The sequence below is a fragment of the Magnolia sinica genome, unplaced genomic scaffold, assembly GCF_029962835.1.
Source record: "Magnolia sinica isolate HGM2019 unplaced genomic scaffold, MsV1 ctg50, whole genome shotgun sequence".
In the NCBI taxonomy this organism is placed as follows: domain Eukaryota; kingdom Viridiplantae; phylum Streptophyta; class Magnoliopsida; order Magnoliales; family Magnoliaceae; genus Magnolia; species Magnolia sinica.
Window position 1 is genome coordinate 171334 of NW_026682856.1, and position 23981 is coordinate 195314.

The window sequence follows — 23981 nt, forward strand, 5'->3', positions numbered from 1 at the left end:
GAACCCGATCCTAGATCGTCATACGCAATCCACCGTTGAATCGGGTAACTTGTTGCGATTCAGTCTCGACCAAATCGTTATGCGCCGCCAGGCGGTAAAATTCTTCTGCGTATTCTCTCACCGACCGACTACCCTGTCAACAATTTTGGTATTGTTGGAATAATACTTAATCATAGTTGCTATGAAGGAATCGGGCATGTAGTAGTTGCTTCATTAGCTGTCATGTGCAGATTGGTGCTTTCATCTGCCTGGTTCACACGAGTTGCAGCTGTTCCCACTAAGCTGAAGCTTTACCATTCATCTTGTAGGGCACAAACTTGACCTTCTTTGCTTTAGGGATGTCCATATAGTCGAATAATCACTCAACTTCAGAAAGTCAATCAAGAAAATCCTCAATGATTAGTTAGTCATTGAAGATAGGAATATCAACCCGCATCTTGAATTTTCGATCTGTTTGATCTACTCAATCGCCGCCTTGTCTGGGGTGTTAGAAGATTATGTTATCAATCTCTTCCTCGCTGGATCCACCTTCCTTAGGAATGACTCTTGGATGCACTATCGGTACTATCCTACGATCAGGGCGAGTACGAGTTTCAACAATTGGTGGTGGAGGATTACCATGAGGAGCACGGAACTGCCCTAGGGCCTCTACTATGCGATCCGCCAAGCGATCTACCATGCGATCGATGGAAGCCTGCAGCCTTTACATGGCTTGCCGATTCTCTCACTGCGCTGCTTCGAAAGTCGTTAAAAAATGATTTCATGAAGCACTGTCCATGGGATTATTGCCCGACCAGTCGTTAGAGGCTATCTATCTGAGGAAAAACCTCACTCTAATACGAAACTGACGCAGGGAAAGACGTAAGGTCGAGCACTGTCTTCCTCAAGAGGATAACTATTCCGAATCCATGGAATTTCTCTGGACTCCTCACAGAGACTTCTCGAATCCACGAGGAAAGAAAGCAAGAAAATCAAAATAAATTCTAATAAATTTGAAATTAATTGATGATTGAATAAAAACAAGTTCACAATCCTTTAAATAGGGATACCAAACAATGGGAGAGGAATCAGAATCAAACTAAGACTAAAACTCCTAAAACTCACGACTTACTATAAATAGTAAACTTACTATTTATAGATGGTCGTGATGTCTACTAGTGCGCAAGGTTGGCCAAAAATAGTGTCATATTTGGCTTGACCAAGCTGTTCTCTTAATTTTTCTAAGCTCTTTTCGCGTTGGGCACAACTTCTAGAGCCCAACGGATGAAGAGTTTTTTATTTTTATTTTTTTACACATGCACACACACCTCACACACTCACGCTAGTGTGGAATTTCACCACCTATGGATACTTGAACCCTTGACCGGGTGTTGAAACTCCTGAGAGTCTACCACTTCAGCAAGAGTAAGGATCTCGATGAAGAGCTATAATCAAACTAAAACTTGTAAAAATGGAATTAAAATAGGGAAATGACTATCGATCTGGCGGTATTTCGCAAATCCGGCCTGCGCAACCCAGCATAGCCAGGTTGGTTGGCTAAAGTAACTCGTTCTATCCCAAAATCATATATTTTACATCCGATAACTCATTCCAAATTGCGAGATACGCCTGATTTAAGGTCCGACGGTCTGGATCACTTCTATCGTCGACCAGGCCTTTTCTGATCCATCCTGGCCATGTAACCGTCCGCAACCCTCTCTACGTCATCTTATCAACGCTATTTTCAGAACCTGTTGCGTAGACTTCGGACACACCATTTCGACTAGCCTCGATTGCATGGTTGTTTGTCACAAGTAGGGGTGTACACTACGAACCGAGCTAGCTCGGTTAGCTCACTCGACTCGACTCGAAAAAGCTCGATTCGACTCGGTGCAAAGCTGAGTTTGAGCCGAGTCAAGCTGGTTTTTTGAGCTCGAAAATGAGTTCGAGTCGAGTTCGAGCATGCCCTAGCTTGACTCGACTTGGAGTGAATCCAACTCGGATCAAACCTGTTCGGTGACTCAGTTACTTTCCATTGATGTTGCTCACCAACTATTGACTCGGTTACTTTGCCATTGATGTTGCTCACCAACTATTTGATAAAATGACTCAACGGAATGTGGCAAGGATGGTATGTACATCATGTATAAAAGTTGTTAGGTCCAATAACCAGTTTCCGGGCCTCTGATGTCATCAGACTATTGAATCAAGGGTTGTCCTTGTAGGATCTGTTCTAATGTAGCACGTGTATTAGGTTATGGATATTCATTAGGTGGGCCCCAACATAACATAAACCTAGGCAAAAGAAGAAAAAAGGGTTTGTCCAGGTGGGCCCGGTGTGTATGAATGTGGGCTATTCGTCATGTTTTCTAACTGTTAGCTTTTTGTCGCTTGTGTGTCCAACAGCTGGTATGCTAGCCTGTTTTGGGTTGATGGGATGTTTATAGAGTGTGTGCCTGGTCTGATGAACGGTCTGAATTCTGCACGTGTTTGCCATATCAGCATTGAAAGCCGATGCAGTTCTCATTACATATACATTCCAATGTGTAAGGTGAGTGTGAGATCAGGTCCATTCATCAGGTGGATAACAGCATGGATGGTGCTTCCGGATATCACTGTTGAAAGTGGATTGCGTGGTGTGACACCATACGTTGACTTCATCAAGTTATGTACGCCTTCCTCTTATATCCACGCCGTCCATCCATTTTCTGAGATCAAGTACATTAAACAAATATCATTTTTCTCTTTATTTTTCTTGGTTTTTATGCTACTTGGAAGGTATTTGATAAAATACCTGTAAAACCATTTCCTGTATTTGTAAAACAGTAGAATTTTAAAGTTGCAGTTCAATTATTCATGGAAATGTCTCAATGGCTAACTCGGCTTGAACTCGGCCCAAGCTGCTGACTGAACTGAGCCGAGCTGGCCAGTCAGGCTCGAGGATTGAGCCGAGTTCGAGCTGAGGCCACCTCGACCCGATTCAACTCTATGTACACCCCTAGTCACAAGCCCTGTGTGTGAGTAGCCAAAACTTTTTGAGTGGCTGCAAACGCACATTTCGTCCTTCAACACTATTTCCCTTAATGTGGTCTACTTGAGATTGAGATATACCTCGGTTTTTTTTTCATACCATAAAATGATCTATAAAAATAGATGGACGGCATGGATGAAACACATACATCATGGTGGGGCCCACAGAGCACCACGTACAACTCGGAGCTCAAGGAGCATCAGTGCTCGTCTTTGCACAATGGAAACGGATTGGCTACTCCACCTGCCACGTGGCTGGTGGTCGGTGCTCTATGGGCCCCACCATGATGTATGTGTATCATCCATGCCGTTCATCCATTTTTAAAGATAATTTTATGTCTTAATCCCAAACATTATAAGGATATAAATCACAGGTGGATCACACCACAGGAAAACAATAGTGATTGGATATCTACCATTAAAATCCTCCTACGGCACACCGTGCTGTTTATTTGACATCCAATCTGTTGATTAGATCATACAGACCTAGATGAAGGGGGAAAACAAATATCAACTTCATCCAAAATTTTTATGGCCTCCAAAACATTTTTAATGGTCAACGTTCATTCAACACTATTTCCCGTAATGTGGTCTACTTGATATTGAGATACACCTCAGTTTTTCTTTCATACCATAAAATGATCTACAAAAATAGATGGACGGCATGAATGAAGCACATACATCATGGTGGGGCTCACAGAGCACTGACCACTAGCAAATGGCTAGCCAATCCGTTTCCTACACAATGGAGATTGATTGGCTACTCCCCGTGACACCAGTGGCGGGTGGTCGGTGCTCTGTGGGCCCCATCATGATGTATTTGTTTCATCCATTCCGTTCATCCATTTTTACATATCATTTTACGCTTGATACAAAACATTATAAGGATATAAATCTTAGGGGACCACACCACAGGAAAAAAATAATGACTGGATATCCACCATTGAAATCCTCCTAAGGCCCACTGTACTGTTTATTTGACATTCAATCTGTTGATTAGGTCATAAAGACCCAGATAAAGGGAAACAATAAATATCAGCTGGATCCAAAACTTTTATGGCCCTCAAAATGTTTTTAATGGTCAACGTTCATTCAACACTATTTCCCGTACTGTGGTCTACTTGAGATTGAGATATTCCTTTCATACCATAAAATGATTTATAAAAATAGATGGACGGCATGGATGAAGTACATACATCATGGTGGGGCCCACAGAGCACTGACCACCAGCAAATGGCTGATGGCAGGGGGAGTAGCCAATCCGTTTCCTTCCGCAATGATTCGTAGGAAAGCGGATTGGCTGGTGCACCACACGCCAGCTATATAGCTGCTCTAGGTACGTGTCGTGCGAAGACGAGCACTGACGCTCCCCGAGCTCCGAGTTGTAGGAACGGTTCAAAGGATATCAAAGTTACATGAGCCCCACAGTGGTGTATTTATTATATCTGCACCGTTAATCTACTTTTAGAGATCATTTTAAAGCGTTACGCGACAATGAACCATATCCAAGGATAATTTGGATCACACCATATATAATAAGCAGAGATGATGATTTTCACTTTAAAAAAGTTTTAGGGCTCACTATAACGTTTATTTTACATTCAATCTCTTCATAAGGTCACGAGGACCTAGTAAAGAGTAAAAACAAATTTCATATTGGTCCAAAACTCCAACGACCCTAAAAAGGGTTTCAATGGTATACGTTCAATCTCTCACTGGTTTTTGCAGTGCGGTCCACTTTATAGTTAGATCTATCTTATTTTTCGACTCAAGCCTTAAGACGAGCTCACCAAATGGATAGACGGTTTGGATATGATACATACCTCATGAACGGACCCACAAAACTTGCTAAGGTTAATAGAGCAATTATATAGCTTGTGTGAGGTACACCAGCCAAAATCCGCTTCCCTTTGTAGCCAGACGTTCGGAGGTCTTTGTTTCTAGTTTTTGGACATGAAAAGTACACTGCTTTGGCACGAGGAAATCAGTAATCCGTGTGAAAGATCACAGCTGCTCATTTGGGGATCCCCACTTGATAGATGCCACGTCACGATGACATTGATATAATCATCAGGTGGGCCACCCATCTGATGATCATATCAGACTTACATCAGATATGGAACGGAACAAATAGGATCGACAGGACTCTGATCACCCACATTTTGTATAATTTAGGCCGGGCCTATTCAAAATATTCATTTGAATGGCCCAATCCTGGCCCATTGGCAGCCGTACACAAGCCTCACCAATAACATCAAAGTGGGCCTTTTCATTGGCACGAATCGGGATTCATCATCAGCATCTAAGCTTATCCTAACTAATTGGGGTCCACTAAATTAATTTGCAAAACATAGGCTCCGGTGGGCAGAACTCTTTTAATAATCAGGATACAATATTTTGTGCAAAACCCACCAAGGAGCCTATATGCCAGTCACTGACCCACCGTATTGGGCCAGCACTCGAAGTGGCCCTGACTCTGGGGCCCACCTCGATGAATGTATTGTATAGCCACACCGTCCATCCATCTTGCCAGCTCATTTTAAGGCATGAGCCCAAAAATGAAACAGATCCCAATCTTAAGTGGACCATACCAGAGGAAATAGTGGTGATTGAACGGTAAAAACTCCCCGTGGGCTACAAAAGTTTTGGTTTAAGCTGATATATTTTTATTTTTACTTTTTGTTTTTTGTTTTTTCCCTTCATCTGGTCTGTGTGACCCTATCAACAGGTTGGATATTTAGCAAATAAACATTACAGTGGGTATTACCACCGATCTTGGAAGCTTTTAATGGTAGGCATTCAATCACCACTGTTTCTTCTGGTATGGTTCACCTGAGATTTGGATCTATTGTATTTTTGGGCTCATGTCCTAAAATGAGCTAGAAAACAGCATAGATATACAATACATAAATCAAGGTCGGCCCTATAGTCAGGGCCACGCCATGTTGAGCCTGTTCATGCACATGTCATGAACATTTGCAAGGGCAAACATCACTTTACTGCCGTTTCTTATACTTGCTTTAGACACTTCAATCTCACGAAACAAGCCAACAAAAATAAGAAAGTGGGAAAAGAGAGGAGATGGGGAAGAACAAGAGGTACTTCGTTCCATTTCAACTTGACCTGCATAGGTTGACCCATATCTTATGTGGAGGTTTACACACTGAGTGTAAAAGCCTCATGCATTAATGATCAGCCCTCTCACTATAGGTAATCATCCTGTCTCACTTAATGGATAATCATTATTAGCTAGTTAGACCCCTTACTTACTAGGTCCTCAGTCCATGGTAGAGGCCTTATGGGTACTAACTAGGGTTGAAGACCCGCACCCTAAGACCTCTCCTCCCATCTACCATGGACGCCTTATTGGTACTAACTAGGGTTGAAGACTCGCACCCTAAGACCTCTCCTCCCATCTATTTAAGGGATATCTCAGTTTCAGAGCTTCTGGTGTTCACACACAAGAAATGCTACTTTTCATTCCTTCCCCATTTCTCATATCGATGCATTGTAAGACTCTCATCAGGTGGGCCACACATGATTATCAATTTAGATTTGACCGTTGGATACTAATCACACTTTTCCCCTCTAGGGTCTCCACATTGTAGGTTTCCATATCGGACTTAATAACTGTGTATAGGGACCATGGTTCAAGCGTCTCACCCCAAACATATTTGCAATGATCGCAATTGTAATGGGGCTCACTGAATCAATCAATCTGTTTTGGTCATTTTCCCTATAAATACATGTCTTGGTCCCCTCACCAACACGAGAAATCCCTAGTCCCATCAAGAGGTTCTCCTAAAGGTGTGAGGTGTGAAAGATTAAGATTCAAGTTGGCTATATCGAGGAATCGAAAATGTGTTCCCAATTAGGTACGCTTTAAGGTTATTGCGTTGAATCTTTATTATTAATGCATAAACTATCCATCAATTCTATAATGCGGTTTTAGCCGTTGGTATCAAAGCCTCATATGCATCAATTTTAGTGGTTTTTTTCATTGTTCACATTAAGGTCACCAAGAATTCGGATTTCTTTGGGACCCATTTAGAACAGTCTGCTTGGATGAATTTCAAAGTCGTGTTTAGGCCTTAACAATTAGGGCTGCTCTGGCCATAATTGGAACCCACCACCTCTGACCTGACGAGTGGATGAAACATAAACCGCCGTAGATCTAATTGCAAGAATCCCAAATCTGTTGCTAGCATCCCAAATCTGTAGCCGGCAGCGACATTGCTGCCCTGTTTACACAATCTGGCAGCAATGGCAGCCAGAGGATCTTTCCTTGCCCTAAAGGATCGATCAGATCCATCCCTAAATGACAGATCCACAGCTATAGTTTAAAAAATAAATAAATAAATAAATAATTTGATTGTCGATGGCAACCAGCACCGCAGCAGCCATCGGTGGAAGCCAATGCTGGAAACCGTGGCTATCAAACTCAAAACCACCTTGACTGATGTTTGCTGCCGCCCTTAATCACGACCCATTGCCGTCATACAGTAAAATCATTAGGGTCAGCAGTCGTCAATTGTTGTTGTTATTGCTGCAATATTGTCAAGTCTTCTTATTGTTCTTATCTATTTTCTTATACCTTTGGACATGTGGGTGTTTTTTCTTTAGTGGACCAAACATTCAATTGTCTTAACCTTTCCAATTATTCTCAACAAGGGCCTTTATTACATATTCTAATTTCAAGGAATGTTTGTCATGATTCATTGCCTCTTCTTCAATTCACATGTAAAAGATGAGGTTATCTAAGTTCATATATTTTCTCTTGATGGTGGAAGATTCTCAATTATTAAAACAACATGGAAAGCCCCATCAATCACCATACTCTCATATGAGACTACTCTAAATCATGTACCTATCTCCTAAAGACTATCATCAGACATTTTAAAATCAATATAATGACTTACTACATATTTCTTGGATATGACATCCTTTATTATGAATTCATTTTCAAGGTGATTCAACATATCTTTAACAGACGAGTAATAGCAGTAGATATCATAATTATCATTAGTCATCGCATTCAGAATGTAATTTCACCATACATAGTCATCAACTTTCCATTTAGATAGTTCGAAGGATGCTGCTAGTTCATTTGTCTCAAGTAACAAAGCAGAATCTTTGATAACATATATTAACTTAAGGGTTGTAAGATAAAACTCATCTTTTGCAGCTACCTCTTGAAATTCTTCCCGTAAAAAAAAAATTGATTCTAGGATTTTCATAAACAACTGGTATAGAAATCGAGATTTTGGAGAAGAAAACTGCCTTTAAATTGTTAGTTGTAATATAGATATTCAAAAGAAAATAACATTAATTTAAAGATGAAATAGTAAAGAAATAAACTTCAAAGCTGATATATGTTACAATCACTTTCTTAAAGACAAATTTGCTCCTACAAAGAAGAACATCAATGCATTAGGTCTCAACAACTCTGTCCCTAGGATACAATAGCTCCCCTTTATGACAAATGGCTTCAATTTAGTGCACGTGTGATATCAGTCACACAAACCCAATCTTGCTCATACTGGTTTGCCCAAAAAAAGATTGTAGAAAGAAAACTCAGAGAGAAGAAGATGTGACATTAGATGAAGAAAATTCTATATTTTTTAAAGAGAAAACGAGTTACTTATATAAAGAAAAAAGAAATGAGCATTAGGCTATAGGTGCATGCAAATGGTGTATTAAATGCATGTCTATGCATGCCAACTTATTAAATATTGTGTTGGTACACGACGATTCTTTATCGCATGTGCATGATTATGTCATCATCTATGTCAAGAATATTTTTTTTTAAAAATGTCTTATCAAAGATACACCACACCGCGCCACACTACGCCTTGCCACAACCACGGCCCCCATGCATGCGTGCAAGGTTACACCCAAGACATACTTTTGATCCCCCAATAAAAATATCATGTGGAAGTTTTTAATATAAAGACTTCAAATTTTAATCTTCTTTCAAATGCTTCTTTCAAATGCCTGACTAAACTCAACAAAAGAGAAAACGAAAACTAATCAACAAGAAAAAACCAATTTTTTCTTAATTTTTAAATCAATTTTTTCTAATATAAATTTTTTTAATACAACTTTAAAAAAATAATAATAATAATTAAAAAAATAATTTTAAAAAATCCCAAGGCATGCATGAATCTTAAAATTTCTTTCCTTTCCATACCACGTGGTCCCAAAGCTGTACATTATAAAGATACTTAAATGCTTATATAAATGCTTAGGCAAGAAATCATGGGCTGAATGGCTGGGTCCTAATTCATGGGTTGAGCTTTCCACTTGAACTGGGCATGCATCACAATGCTACAGAGTTTAGATGTAGCCCAACATTCGAATGCTCTGTTTAAATATTGAATTGATATACATGTGTTGATAGACTCATAAATGACCAAATCACAACTTCCTATGTTAGTATTCACATTGAGGAAGAAGCCATCATATTTCAATAACATTCCTACCTAGACTGAAAGCATCATAAATTGAAATTTAGAGCCTACTCCCATATAAATTCTACACTAGGTAATTGCAATTTGGTCATAACCAGTATTACAAATTCAATTCCATAGTGCATCCAAACATAGCCTTAACCATAAAAACTCTCGGTCTTGGGATAACCACAAAAACTCTCCACCTCCCGAGAGAGAGAGAGAGAGAGAGAGAGAGAGAGAGAGAGAGAGCTAATAACATTGTCTTGTTGAATGTTAAATGGGTGACACATTCACGCACATGTTTAATCATTGATTGATTATGATATTATTAAACAATCATATGAATTATTTTTTGAATGACTATTAGGTGTAAGATTTTAAAAAAATATAAACAAATCTGACAATTTTATTTTTAATTCACAACTATTTTAGCGACGGACCAAATTCGTCGCTAATTTCTGAACAAGTTGACAATGGATGACGGATTTGGTCCATCGCCTCCTCATATTAGCGACAGACCTTATCCATCGCCAATATTTTTAATGACAATTTGGGTGGTTTTTTCCAAATTTCAGCAAGATTTTTTATTTTAATGACGGATCTTATTCATCGTTTATTTAGTTTTACGACGGATTTGGTCCGTCGCAAATTTGCGATTTAGCCATCATCAGTCATGTTAGCTCACATGGAGGCAAGAATTCAAACCCGAATGACAAATGATCCTAACCCACGAGTTGTGAACTGTGTAGCTCGATAAGATATGTAAGGCAGCAAAAGTATCAACAAAACTGCCGAAAAAGCCTTCCCTTCTTAAACGTCTGTAGCGCGATGAAGTACCATTTTCATAAATGCGAGCATATGTTGATGCAGATCCTGATCAATTTCGCAGAAGTTTCCTTCCCTGCATTCCTGACAATGTCCACCTTCCCAGAATCATATGTTCCTGAAGGTCAACATTCTGCAGCAATACAAAGGAGAACACATGATCCTAACCCACGAGTTGTGAACTGTGTAGCTCGATAAGATATGTAAGGCAGCAAAAGTATCAACAAAACTGCCGAAAAAGCCTTCCCTTCTTAAACGTCTGTAGCGCAATGAAGTACCATTTTCAACGATGCGAGCATATGTTGATGCAGATCCCGATCAATTTCGCAGAAGTTTCCTTCCCTGTTCCCAGTGCCTCCACCTTCCCAGAATCATATGTTCCTGAAGGTCAACATTCTGCAGCAATACAAAGGAGAACACAATATAGATGTTCTCTTTCTGTTTGTTTTAGGTAAACCCAATATAGATACATTACAGTTTAAAGCAGCCAGCAAGACTACGAAAGCCACAAATCACAAAATAAATAGCCTGTTTGGACGCACTCTCAAAAGGGGCATTGACGCCTAAAAGGGAATTTGAGCAAAAGTCAGTTCACATTGTGCGCTTAGATGCACTTTCGTAAATCCCATCTCATCTCCCTCTTGACAAAGGGCTAAAAAGCCCACTCAAGGAAAATCAATTTCCAAAACTGGAAGTGTGAAAAACCCTTTTGCAAAAACCCTGCGTCCAAATGGGCCCTAAAGCCTTTTTTACCAAATGGAAAAGAATGTCCTAATCCTTTTGAATGACATGTGAGACGCTTGATTATCACTCAAGATGGTTCATTCAATAGTAGAGCTGGGAGCAAGCTATGATCTAAGAATCATGCCAATCGGATGATACTAACCCTATGAGGGAGGCCAATTTGTTATATCAGTTTGTTTTCTATGAGCCATGGATGGCATGGTTAGGATCATTAAACCGAAGTGCTACTTACGAATCATAAGCAATACAAAATGGGATCTATCCAACAGGTGGTCCAAGATGATGATTGGACCTATTTTGTTTATCCGCTCAATCTTGGCTGTCCATTTTCCATACTATTGATTGGATGCTTAGGATCATCCAATTGGAGTGAGTTTTGCACCATGGCCCGTCCCTGGTTGTATGAAAGAATGGGTTCAAACCCTCCCTCCTGCTTTTTATTTTTATTTTTTAGTTTTTAAAAAAGAGAGTTTCATGGTGTCTCGGGTCAAAATCTCTTCGAGTCGAGTCACTGAATTTTAGAACTACGCTAGAAATAGATTGTTTCACATTCACAGCCAAAATAGCCCAAGGAATAGATGGCTAAGTCAAAAGTCTGGATCATTTGACCTAGGGCCATAGTGTAAGAGATAAGGCCCAAGCAATCTGTCTATATCCTCGGCCAAATGACATATAAACTGTCAAAGGAAAGATGAATATGATTCCAGACCTACGTGATGACACGAATTCAGGCATAAATCTAACAATTTACATGGTGATGTGAATTTCAGTAAATGCCAAATAAATTAAAAGAAAATCCCTAAATGGGGGGTCGGGGGAATACCAAATCAATGTCATTGGAGGCCACTCCTCTGTACCATCGCCTTCAAAAATCACTAAGTAAAATGATTTCTGTGAAAAGGTTCACACTTGCTCCAAAGTCCAGTTTGAAACATCTCTTTCCCATGGAACTGGAGTTACTTATTTAGTAGCTCGATGAGGCTAACAAATCCGTCAGCTTCATCATTGTTTAGGTTCCTTTTAAACACTGGCAATCACAATTCACAACACCTTATCTCCACCATATCGTAGCATTGAGAAAACATGATCTTGCAACAGAAGAAGATGAGCGAAAACTAGATACAGGGCATTGATGTTGTACCAATACCACGGGTGGCCTCAGAACTGCATGCATGAACCATCTCCCGGTACTATTGTCTGAGAAAACCTCTTCCACCCTAAAAACTGATTTCCAGTTTCCAGAAGACCAATAATCCATTGTGGGAAGAACCTCTGGTGTACCATCGCCAGGGGGAATGCCTTATTTGCTCTCAATCACTTCCATAGGCTAACAATCTTTGAACCCAAAACATAACCATTTTCCTTATAACACGGATTCATTATTTTCAAAGAATATTCCAGCTCTCTCTAGTTGTTTCGGTTAACCAACCTCACCTCATTTTGTTTTATTCATTTATTTATTTATTCATTTTTTTTAGAAGTGACCTCCCATCATTTTATAAGGTGAAATTTATGATTTTTCTTTCTTTTCTTTTCTTTTCATTCCTTTTTTTTTGTTCGCTCTTTTGGAGAGGGAATGATTGTAGCATTATCAGGGCCAAGTGCTGCAAAATAAGAAAATAAAATAATCGGGTAGAACCCGAGGAAAGGCCGACAACGAGAAGTCATCCAAAAATTTAAACCACACTGCGTGAGGTTGGAATACAACTCATCTCCCCTCCTATAGCTCCTCTCAATAGCATTCATGCCCCCCAATATATCCCTTCTAACAAGCTGGAAGATTGCTTCTACCAACTCATGCCGGTTGTTAAACACTTACAATTTCTTTCCTTCCAAATCCACCATTAAACAGCTAACAAAGACAATTCCATTGAGGCTTTTGAGATTTACCTCCAATCCCGGTCCTGAGCTCAGGGGACCGATAGAGGCATCACCCAAGCAATCTGAAGATAGTCCAAGAACCCCCACTGAACTACTTAGGCATATGAATTTACGGATTCCTCATTATGCAAGAATAGAAGGCATCTGTTAGTTAAAAACATACTCCCCTATCCAAGATGATCGGCAGCTAGAAATTTGTCCAGATAACCAAGCAACTAAAGGCCATAACTCTAGGGTGACCCTGATATCTCCATATTCTAGTTGTAAGGCCTTCAAGAGAAGAAACCTCATCACTGCATAAAAATGAGCAAATTGATATAACAAAGAATCTCCCTGAAGGGGAACATCCGCCTATCCATCTATCTGGATGACTTGGGGATTAGGATGATCCAATAAGACCTCACTAACAAATAAATTTGGAGCTTTCAGTCTCTGTAAGATTACGACAAAAAGTAGGCTGCCATATCACCCTGCCTCCCTCCATGCTAAAGCACTGCAAGAACGATGCTCCCTTATGCGAGGCTTTAGAATAGATCAGCAGAAAACCATGTTCAGGCCTTCAGGGATCGGTTGCCACATGAAGCATAATTCCAAAACCTAATCTTATACGAGAACCATTTCCCATCTCAAACATCGCACATGTAAGCTACAAGAACCATTCCTCACCTCAGAGATGTCAGCCTAAATAAGATTCCAACAGAAGGAAGGCTGCCATACCACCGTGTTTCCCTCCATGGTAAAGCACTGTGAGGAAGCTAATGCATTATTCCACACCTCAAAAAGATGATACCTATGAGGAAGCTAGCTTCCCCTTTGCAAACATCTTTACACATGCCTGAGGCACTATAGTGAGAAGACGCCCTATTTAACCAGCCACCCTCTGTCACCCATATTTAACAATTAAAACACTCTTCCATAGACTGACCTCATTGTCACCAAACCTCCATAGCCACCTCCCAAGAGCTCTTTTCATCAAGTCAAGGTTTTTAATGATTGCACCCCCTACCTGAGGCAAAGATACCTAACCCACTTCACCAAAATAAATTTTGTGGTTTTTAGCATTCACTTGCTCATTGCAATGTTGTCAAATGACATATACTATCATATGCGACCCAAAGTGGCCATGCGCACATGCAATCACAATCGTAAATGCCATCACACAGCCCCTGGAAAAAGTTTTGTTTTTTCTTTTCTTTTCCTTTTTCTTTTTTTTTTTCTAAAAAATAGAAAAAAAAATCAGAAATTAGAATATTATAGGTGTATAAATGGGAAAAAGGGGGCAAAATTATAAAAAGATAAGAAATTTTTATGTATAAATACTAAGGTGTATAGAATTGCTTTTTATAATTTTATAACAAATTTCATATAGTTATATTTATCAAATCTATTAGAATGTTAGACTATAACAAGTCAACTAAAGGAACTACTCTTCCAGGCTGAACATTTCCTCTCAATTATTTTCCCTACATTGTCCAAAAGCCTCTTGGCAGGTTTCTCCATACGTAGTGGAAGCCCAAGACATCGGATCAAACACATAGAAACTTAACATGTTGGACAAGGCAACTTTAGTTAAGAGTGATCTGGCCACCTAAACTAAGGTATCTACTCTTCCATGCTGAAAATATCCTATCAGTTCTTTCCACTACCTTGTCCAAAAGCCTCAGGTTTCTCCGTAACATAGTGGAAGCCCAAGACATCAGATGGACATAGCATGTTGGCCATGTCAGCTTTAGCTAGGGTGATCTGGCTGCCTAAACTGAGGTATCTACTCTTCCAGGCTGAAATTTTCATCTCAATTCTTTCCATTACCTTGTCCCAAAGCCTCTAGGCAAGTATTTTCATATATAGTGGAAGCCCAAGATACTAAGAAAGAACACTCTCCACCATAACTAAAGACAACAACAAAGCAATGAACCTCATCTTCACCCAAAAGAACACTCAAAATTTAATTTTTCTGAATATTAACCTTCTTCCCAGGGACTAGTTCTAAACAATGGATAATCTTCCACAAACTAGAAATTTCAACCTCAAAGGATCAATGTATCATTAGCATACTGAAGATGAGAATCAACTAAGCCCAATCTTCCCACTGCAAAATTGCTAATGAAACCTTCCCTAACTAATCTTTCCAACATTTTTATAAGACTTCTGCAAGCATGATAAATAGGTAAGGTAAAAGAGGTTACAAGTGTCTTAAACCCCCCAAAAAGACTCAGTACTCTAGAAAAAAGCCTTTATGAATCACATTGATGAGGTTCGAAAAGACGCGGTACTCACACACTGATCCATCCATCCTCACCCATCCTTCAGGGCATATACTCCAGGAACTGCCAGACGTCTAGTTCACCTACTCATATGCTTTTTACATATTGAGTTTGCAAATGATACCCAGCTTGCCCTCTCTATTTCTTGAACCCATGCACTCATGTGTACCGATCAAGAAGGACACATGCAGCATAGATATGATGTCCCCCAACACAGTCCTAAGCCTTCAAGTAGAGTCTGCTTTCTCAGCGAATCCTCTCTCCTTCACCAGGATTTTATAGGGCCCGCCAACCAAACTTACCAGGTGAACACCTTTTACAGACTCTGCTCCTGCTTTTCTGGCATTAGAGCAGCGAAAGACGCTACTCGCTCTTTAGAGAGCCAGCCCTTTGATAAAATTCTGTGATGAACTCCATTATGTCCCCTTTAACCAACTCCAAAAACTGAAAGCAACCGGAAAACTGTCTAGAGTTGGGGTGTTGTCCCTACACAACTCCCAAACGACCTTTTTGACCTCAGTTTCCTCATTAGGGAGTTCGAGCCAATCATTGTCAGCATTAGATAACTAAGGAAACTGAAGATTATTGAGATTTGGTCCATGCCACCCCTCATTTTTAGAAGATCAAAATAACAGCTTATAATTTCCAAACAGATTTTTTTTTTTTTTTTTGGGAAAGAAACTTCTTAAAAGATCTCTTGTTTACCTTCCACCTTCCTATCGTCCGTGTCCTTATCCCCTACCTTTAACCACACAACCTTAGATCTTTGGAACCATTTGATATCGTCCTCCGTAGCTTTCCTCCTAAATTGAAGCTTAACTGAATGCATGTGCTGCTTGACTTCCTCTATAAAGAGAGACCACAAGATTGCTCCTTATGGTCGAGATTCTAGATTTCCTCCAGGACCATGGCTTTACAGATCTCAACTAACACAAAGAAGTCTTTCTGTCATCTTTTTCAGAAACCCTTCTAATTTTTCAATTTAATAATGAGCCTAAAACCCATCCAACCTAAAAGAGACTATGAGTTCCCACAACCTCTGACATTTTCCTTGAAAAGTCTTCCTCTAGCACCAATTTAAAACGAAAAGGTCTACACCCCCCATGTATCAATCTAAGCTCCCAAAAGCACCAGGCAATTATCAGAAAGTCAGCTTCAACACCTCTGGGATGCATGTGGAAAAAGGGCAATCCTAAACCGGAAATATGAGAAACCTATCATGACGGGACATAGATGGAGTAGGCTGATTATTTGACTATGCAAACCTCATCCCATTCGTAGGGGTGTACACGAACTGAGCTAGCTCGGTTAGCTCGCTCGACTCGACTCGAAAAAGCTCGATTCGACTCGGTTCGAAGCTGAGTTTGAGCCGAGTCGAGCTGATTTTTTGAGCTTGAAAATGAGTTTGAGCCGAGTTCAAGCTGGCCCCAGCTCAACTCGGATCGAACCAGTTCGGTGACTCGGTTACTTTGATATTGATGTTGCTCACCAAGTGTTTGATGAAATGACTCAAAGAAGCAAGGCTGGTGGCAAAGAATGTATGTATATGAAACCAATACCCTTTTTTTCTTGATTTTTATGTTGCTTAGAAGGTGTTTGATGAAATACCTGTAAAACCATTGTTGCTCTCTCAAATACAGTGAGATTTTGAAGGTACAGCCCAGGTGTTTGTGAAAATACTACAATGGAGAACTTGGCTCGATCTTGGCTCGAACACGGCTCGAACTGGCCCGAGCTGTTGATCGAACCAAGCTGAGCTGGCCAGTCAAGCTCGAGGACCGAGCTGAGCCGAGTTCGAGCGGAGGTCAGCTAGTGGCCAAGCTGAGCCGAGTTGAGGCCAGCTCGACTCGGTTCGACTCGATGTACACCCCTACCCATTCGTAGGCAAATCGATGAGTTTGTTCAAGTACATCCAATCTGAGAACTTCCTCATGCAGCTCAACACCGAATGGCTCCCTCCCCTTTCATACAAGAATTACACTGCATTAACAATCAGAGATCAGAAATCCTGGACCTCAAGACAATCATAAGGAAGATAAATCACAATTTTGTTAGATTGACAATTGCAATTCAATTTGATAGTGCATCCAGATGCATGCCTAAAGAGGTATGAAGTTCATAAAAGATAGCTAGCTTCTAGAGTCAACATAAACAATTCTTGATGTGTGTGTCATCGTTGCACATGGACCCTTCTAATATTTTTTTTATATCCTTCCAATTTTATTGGATGCTTTCAAAGAGATGAACAAGGAACAACATAAACAACTCCGCCATCAAAATACAATCTATATTTTCCATACTCAGATATACCATCAGAAATACCTACAAGGACCATCATGCTGCAAACCATACCAGCACTTGAAATGGTTACACTCGAACCCAATAACAAAAGCAAGCACTAATCATCACTGCAGAAGCTACTGACTTTAAAACTACAGATATTGTAGCAAGAACATCTAAAACAATGCTATTGGGCAAAACCATTCAAGGCTACTCGCCAAATAACTCAAGCAGATCAGAATTTAAAGTACTATATAAAGCACCATCTAGAAAGGATCACCTGCATCAGAAGATCAATATGTTGTTCTCCCATCATCCTCAGTGATCACATCCCTGAAAGCGCCAACACTGGGAATCATTGGCAAGACATGTTCCTGGTGAGGCACAATAACATCCAATAAGTACGGCCCAGGCGTCTCCAACATCTTTCGGATCACATCCCTCACCTCACTCTTCTTTGTCACACAGGCCGCAGGTATGCCACACTGCTCTGCAAACATCAGGAAACTTGGGAATATCTCGTTCTCCTTTGCGGGGTTCCCCAAATACGTATGGCCCCGGTTTGCCTTGTAGAACCGATCTTCCCACTGAACAACCATATCCAAATGCTGGTTATTCAAAATCATAACCTTCACATCGAGATCCTCCACACGGATCGTCGCCAACTCCTGAACGTTCATGAGGAAGCTTCCATCACCATCAATATCCACCACAGTTGTCCCAGGTGAGGCATGGGCTGCACCGATTGCAGCCGGAAGCCCAAACCCCATTGGCGCACTGGCGTGGGCGCTTGTAGTTGTACCACTGCGCAGCCCACATTTGGTGCTGCCCAACACCAGTGGTTATGATCGCATCCGAGTTTGTCAATTCGTCAAGCACTTGGATCGCATATTGAGGAGGAATGGCATCTCCAAGGCACTTATAACTCAAAGGGAATTTCTTCTTCTGTTTTGTGAGTTCCTCCCTCCAAGCAGAAAAATCAAGATCAAGCTTTCGAGCATCTCTCTTCTCCTCCAGCAATGCATTCAACCCCTCCAAACACATTTTCAGGTCAGCACCGATCGATACATGCGGCTGCTTGTTCTTCCCAATCTTTGACGGATCAATGTCAATGTGCACAATCTTGGCATTACTGGCAAACTTCTCCAATTTCCTAGTGACCCGATCATCAAAACAGACACCAAATGCGAGGAGAAGGTCGGATTTATCGATGGCGTAGTTCATGTAAACCGACATCCGCAGCGAGAGATCATCAGCCATCGGGTAAGTGCCGAGGCCCATCAGGGTGCTCGCGACTGGGATGCCCGTGAGCTCCACGAACCGACGTAGCTCCTCACTAGAATTCAGGCAACCACCGCCAACGTACAGGACTGGCTTCTTCGATTCAGATACCAACCATAGGATCTGCTCCAGCTTGGTCACCTCGGGGGGCAGTGGGAGGCAAGAGGCATACCCCTGCAACTGCATGGGGCGGTCCCAGTCGGGCACGACAAGCTGCTGCTGTATGTCCTTAGGGACATCAATCAGGACAGGGCCCGGGCGGCCCGACAAGGCGAGGAAGAACGCCTCCGCGGCGATGCGTGGGATGTCCTCTACATCAAGAACAAGATAATTGTGCTTGGTGATGGAGCGGGTTACCTCGACAATTGGGGTTTCCTTGAAGGCATCAGTCCCGACCATGCGGCGGGGAACCTGCCCGGTGATCACAACAAGGGGAACGCTATCAAGGAGCGCGTCGGCGAGGCCATTGACGAGGTTCGCGGCACCGGGGCTCGACGTCGCGATGCAGACGCCAGGCCGGCCTGACGCCCGGGCATAACCCTCAGCGGCGAAAACCTCGCCCTGGCAGAAGACATTGCTGATCGACGACGATCGAGTGAGGGCCTGATGGATCTCCATCGACGCCTCGCCAGGGTAGGTGAAAACGACCGACACGTCAGCTCGCTCCAACGCCTCGACGAGGACATCTGCGCCTTTTCGCGGCTGGTCAGGGGCAAAACGGGAAATTGGCGGGATCAGAGAGGGGGCTGTTGTAATGAGAGATCGGGAGGACTGTAGTTGTGCCTTTATTATATATATGGAAGGGCGAGGGGGGTTTTGGAAAATTTGCCAGAATGGGAGGGGCCTTTTGGAACGGGTTTTCAGGGGTGTAATGGTAAGGAATGTTGAAGAGGATGGGTTGGCGACTGAATAAATGTTTGTGGCTGGATAGGCCATTTTCTTCTTACGAGGGATTGTAAAGACGGAAAAGATTAAAAATATAAAAATTAATAGGACCGCTGGGGGAGAGGGCTTTTTATACATATGCTTGGAATTGTATTAAAAATATAAAAATTAATGACGCCAGAAGCTCGATGGAGTGGTCCCATGGAGGTGGCAATATTCTTAACAACCAAATGGTCCCCTCCCATGAAAGAAAATGAAGAAGAAAGAAAATGGATGGCTAAATAGCCTTCCTGTACAAGGGGCTCACTTATTGAAACAATCCCACATCCTTGGTGAGGCCTATTAGATCGTCTTGTAATAAATTCATATTGTTGACATGAAAGTAGTTTTAATTTCATGTCATCTGTTCCAATTTAAGGGCAAAACTCATCATGGATGGATCACACTGAAGGAAATAATTCGAAATTGACTCATATCATTAATACATCTGTGGGACATGGATAACTCTATTTTTTTTAAATGACTCTATTATGAGTTTACGATTGTTCGATTATAGTGAATGGATCACATATCGGACAATGAGTGGCTCCAATTATTGATTTAATGGAGCCCACACCCCATTCTTAAGAGACCCTCGCAACTTCCGCAACATATTAGTGTTGTACAAGGGGACGACTGACAAAGGAACATTTTCATCCCTTGAAATGCAAAATATGCCTAGGAGATTAGAAAATCAATAACTTCTAATTTTGATGTCATTGACTTTATTATGTTATAATTAAAGGTTACATATCTTAATTAATATCCAGTTTCGAGCAACTCAAATCCATCGATGTGGGTGGAACCCCTAGTTATGAGGCTCATTGTAATATGTATGACTACATTCAAGCCATCCATCCAAATTGAAAGCTCATTTTAGGACATGAACCAAAAATTTAACTAAATCCAAATATAAGGCGGACCATAATACAGGAAACAATGGTAATTGATGGTTGGGTTTACATGCCCACGGGAAAAGGTGGGAGGGAACCTTCCAAGCCCAACGGTTGTGTTTACATGCCATCTAAACCATTCATAAGGACATTCTCACTGAGGTTACAACCGAAGACACAAAAATATTATCATGATCCCTGCCAGGCATGAGGTTGTTAACATACAGTGCTATTTGGGCTCCACCATGGTATCTGTGCCTTATCCATGCTGCCCATCTATTTTTTCATGTCATTTTAGGGCGTGAGCCCAAAAAGGACATAGATCCAAAATTCAAGTGAACCACACCACATGAAACCGGTCGTGATCCAACGGCCACCATAAAAAACTTCCTAGGGCCCACTGGAATGTTTATTTGCCATCTAACTTGTTCAATCATGTGGACTTTGATAAAAGGAAAATATAAATATCATCTTCATCCAAAACTTTTGTGGCCTTAAATAAAATTTTAATAGTGGGCATTCCATCACCACCGTTTCTTGTGGTGTGGTTCATGTGAGATTTGGATCTCCCTCATTTTTGAGCTCATGCCCTGAAATTATTTAGAAGAAAATGGATGAACAGGGAGGATAAAACACATACATCAAGATGGGCTATAGTGCAATGTCCACTAGCTACTGCCCATGGCCAATGTCAATAGGCAACATGCATCCAATTCCCATTGTTTCCTGTTGCCTCGCGGAATTAAGTTTGAATCTATTATACTTTTAGGCTCATGTCTTAACAAGGTCTGGCTACTGACCATCAACAATATCAATGAGCAACATGCATCCAGATCCTATCGTTTCCTGTTGCCTAGCTCAATTGAGTTTGAATCAATTATACTTTTGGCTTCATGTCCTAATATGGTTTGGCTACTGCCCATGGACAATGCCAACGGGCAACATGCATCCAATTCCCATTGTTTCCTGTTGCCTGGCACAATAGAGTTTGAATTTATTATACTTTTGAACTCATGTCATAACATGGTTTGGCTAATGCCTAGAGGTGGGCATTGAGTCGAGTGAGACTGAGTTAGGTCCAATCCGACTCGATTCGATTTTGAAATAGGCCCGACTCGAACTCGATCCGACTCGGTACCAAGTCTAGCATGTCTGACTCAATCCGAGTCCAAGTCTAGGCTAGGCTGATCTGAACCGAGTCTGACCTGGTCAGAAATACCAAGTCGGATCAAGTTGGCACTGATTTAGATCGAGTCATCAGGCTGGGTTATAAAATGGATGGACAGAGGGATAAAATGGATGGACGAAGGAGATAAAATACATAAATAAGCTTAATCAGATACTTATGGCCGGTGGTCCTCACCAACATTGAAACCTTGCAGGGGGCCCATCTCACTGGATGTGTAGAATCCTTCACATTGTCCATCCATTTTTCTTAATAAACAAGGAACTGTGGTCCCTAGAATGAGGTGGATGCATGATTCAAATGTGCCACCCCAAAGAAACATTGGGTTAAACCTCCTTTTAACATTGATTTTTTTTTTTTTTTTTTTAAAAAAACCATAGCAGGTCACATTATAAAACTGCTAAATATGTTGCAGATGAGAGAGAGAGAGAGAGAGAGAGAGAGAGAGAGAGAGAGAGAGAGAGAGGAGGAGGAGGAGGAGGAGGAGGAGGTGGAAGGCTGGAGCTCAGGGGCTGTTGGCTAATGGGTGTCAGACAGAAAGGGCCAAAGGGGTTGTCGGGTTAGGTTTTTTCAGATTGGGGCATGCGGTGGGTAGAGTAGAGATGGACAAATTAGTTTTTTTTTTTTTTTTAATACACACACACACACACACACACACACACACACACACACACACACACCCTACCCAACAACCTGAGTCGAGTCGAGTTTCAGATCGGGATGAGTCTGACGGATCGAGTTTCGAATTGAGTTGGGTTGAGTTGTTGGGTAACTCGAACCTGACTCGGTTTGAATTTGGATTTGGCGCATCCTACTCAGTTCAGATCGAGTCGGACGAGTCGGATCAGGTGAGTCGAGTCGTCCCACGCCCAACTCTAGCTACTGCCCATTAGCAATGTCAATGGACAACATGCATCCAGTTCCCATTATTTCCTGTTGCCTGGCCCTAATTGAGTTTGAATCTATTATACTTTTGGCTTCATGTCCTAACATAGTCTAATTATTGTCCATCAACAATGCCAATGGTCAACAAGCATCAAGTTCCCATTGTTTCCTTGCGTGGCGCAATTGAGTTTGAATCTATTATACTTTTGGGCTCATGTCCTAACATGGTCTGCTTACTACCCATCGACAATGTTAATGGGCAACATGCATCGAGTTCACATTGTTTTGTGTTGCATGGCTCAATTGAGTTTGAATCTATTATACTTTTGGGCTCATGTCCTAACAATCATCCCATCAACAATGTCAATGGGCAACATGCATCCAGTTCCCATTGTTTCATGTTGTGTGGTCCAAATGAGTTTGAATTTATTATACTTTTGGGCTCATGTCCTAACATGGTCTGGTAGAAAAAAAAATGATAAGGTGGATTCCTTACAAACATCATAGTGGCCCCACCTAGCTTCCTACTGAATGATGAGGACTGCCTGTGACCTCTCAGGAGCTATGTGGGACCACATTATCCTGTCCTCTTTTTGTTAGATCATACAGCATGGACATGAGCCTAAAGACGAGGCGGATCTAAAACTTAAGTGGACCACCTAAAAGGAAAGAGTGGGGAGGAAGGCCACAAACAATTTTTATGGACTTATATTTTTGTATTTTTATTTTATCCCAGTGAAAATGACCTTATAAAGGTTTGGGTGGACCATGGGAAGGTTTCAACCATAGGCATTGCCCTTCTCACTTTTTACTATCACTTGGCTCACTCGAGTTTTGTTTCTGCCTTATTTTTATAGCCTCATGTCTAGACATGAGCTTGCAAAATGGATGGTTGGATTTCCCACAAACATCACGGTGGACCCCACCCAGCTTCTTACCATGAGAAAATCTAAATCATATAAATGCTAAAAATAAATGATAAAAATTGAAAATTAGTTTTATCAAATGACACTCTGATACAAATGTCTTTAACTTGAGCTTAAATGTACGAATGGACGTATGGGCCTACCATGATGTTTTAGTCACATCAAATATATTCATAATATATGCACCGTCCTACGGTCTTTGGCTTCCAAAATTTAAGTTATAATGCGGTCATTACACTATTAAGAAAGATTTGATTTCACCTGTACCATATATATATATATATATATATATATATATATATATATATATATATATATATAGATGAATTAAGTTGTGATTGATTCACGGAAATAGAAAGAGATATACATCTATGTGTGGATATAATGTTACATCCAGTGAAATAAATAAAAAAGATTCATGCCTAAAATAT

At 41.1% G+C, this 23981-nt stretch overlaps 1 pseudogene; it reads right to left on the reverse strand.

Moving 5' to 3' along the window:
• Window positions 1-17448: 17448 nt before the first annotated feature.
• LOC131236375 (acetolactate synthase 1, chloroplastic-like) lies at window positions 17449-19747 on the reverse strand (annotated as a pseudogene).
• Window positions 19748-23981: the final 4234 nt, after the last annotated feature.